Genomic DNA, 1,954 nt, shown 5'->3' with positions numbered 1-1,954 from the left:
TTTTCCTGGTTTATCAGCCTCTCCATCATGGGGTTTAAACTTGCTATTACAGATTTTTTTTTTAATAGTATCTTCTCCAGTGCCCAAATACATCATCTTCACTTCAGAAGGGTGGCCTGGCAGAGTCCACAGTTAGTGGTGCATGCATCTGCATGAGTATGGCATGGGTAGGGGAGATTGTCTATAGCTTTTTTGCTTCTGCATCCATGATTTTCAAGTGACTACAGTGTCTGTAGGTTGACTGGATATTACTTTGTTCTGAGTCTGTTGTGCCAGCAAGTCTTTGTCTACATAGGGGTTATGGTTTAAAGAAATGAAACAAACCAATGCAGTCTTTGACTATATTTTTCACAAGATCAGAAAATATGATAATGAAATTACACTGAATCTTATGAGTATATTAGGAAAGGCTTTAGTAATATATGTATGAAAAGTGAAAATGGATGTGTTAGTTACTCAGTAGTGTCTGACTCTTTGAGGCCCTATGGACTGTAGCCCACCAGGCTCCCCTGTCCATGGGATTCTCCAGGCAAGAATATTCCCTTCTCCAGAAGATCTTCCTGCTCCAGGGATCAAACCCGCATCTCTCTCATTGCAGGCAGATTCTTTACCATCTGAGCCCTCAGAGAAGCAAATATGTATACATCAGTCAATCAGTTCAGTCGCTAAGTTGTGTCCGACTCTTTGTGACCCCATGAATTGCAGCACGCCAGGCCTCCCTGTTCATCACCAACTCCCGGAGTTCACTCAAACTCACATCCATATATGTAGTTTAATATAAAATTGATATGTATATTATAAAAAATTTAGCAGTAGGTATAAGTTGAGTTATTAATCTCAGTTCTCTATCCCCCTGTGTTAGTAACCTGGCTTCATGCCAGGTGCAGTGTTAACCCTAGTTCTTGATCTGGGGCTTGGGAAACAGATTGCTTTGACCAGTGGGATTTTAGTGGACATGATGCAAACAAAGGCTTGACATGTGCTTGCACAATTGGACTTATTTACTTGAGCTCCCACTTTTCACCCAGAGAAGAACATTCTTTGGATAGCTGCTGATCCAATGACCACGAAGTGAAGTGAAGTCTCTCAGTCGTGTCTGACTCTTTGTGACCCCATGGACTGTAACCTGCCAGGCTCCTCTGTCCATGGGATTTTCCAGGCAAGAATACTGGAGTGGGTTGCCATTTCCTTCTCCAGGGGATCTTCCCAACCCAGGGATCGAACCTGGGTCTCCTGCATTGTAGGCAGAGGCTTTTACCATCTGAGCCACTAGGGAAGTCTCCCCAATGACCATGGGAGGCATGTAAAACAAACCTGGTTCCAGATTTCCCTTAGAGTCAAGTCCAAATGACATCAGCCTGGATCAGATGAATTCCAGTGAACAACAGTCTGGTGAATGAGAAATGAATGCTATGCTTTACACTGCTAAGTTTTTTTTTTTTTAATCTATGAAGCAGCAAAGTGACTGATACACATGTAAAAATCTGTGGGATTAGTTACAAGCATCTTGTTCACTTTCAGGAGAGGCATGCCTGGTAGCTCAGGTGGTAAAGAGTCTGCCTGCAATGCAGGAGATCTGAGTTTGATCCCTGGGTCCAGAAGATCCCCTGGAGAAGGAAATGACAACCCACTTCAGTATTCTTGGAGTTTGGCGGGCTATAGCCCATAGGGTCTCAGAGTTGGACACGACTCAGCGACTTTACTCACTCATGCCAAAGATAAACCAATATTTTCTTTGAGTTAAGGAAAAACTCTCAAACATCTCTATAGTGTACCCTGGGGTTAGCCTACATTCAGTCCAAGCTCTTATATTTACTTCTGTAATCTCACACAGTGGGTATTCAGATTCTTGTCATGATGCAACACAATGAAGATATTAAACCATCATGAAATTAAACTTATTCAGCATGTATATGAAAAACAATTATATAAATTTATATAGTGCCTAGAATAA

General features: G+C 41.9%; 1 non-coding gene across 1 annotated transcript; it reads right to left on the bottom strand.

The window, feature by feature from the left end:
- Positions 1-1,203: 1,203 nt before the first annotated feature.
- TRNAC-ACA (transfer RNA cysteine (anticodon ACA)) lies at positions 1,204-1,276 on the bottom strand. Its single transcript has one exon. It is a non-coding gene; the product is annotated as a tRNA-Cys (tRNA).
- Between the last annotated feature and the right edge of the window lie 678 nt (positions 1,277-1,954).

Source organism: Bos mutus, chromosome 8 (genome assembly GCF_027580195.1).
Source record: "Bos mutus isolate GX-2022 chromosome 8, NWIPB_WYAK_1.1, whole genome shotgun sequence".
NCBI lineage: Eukaryota > Metazoa > Chordata > Mammalia > Artiodactyla > Bovidae > Bos > Bos mutus.
This window is presented reverse-complemented; position numbering and strand designations above follow the sequence as displayed.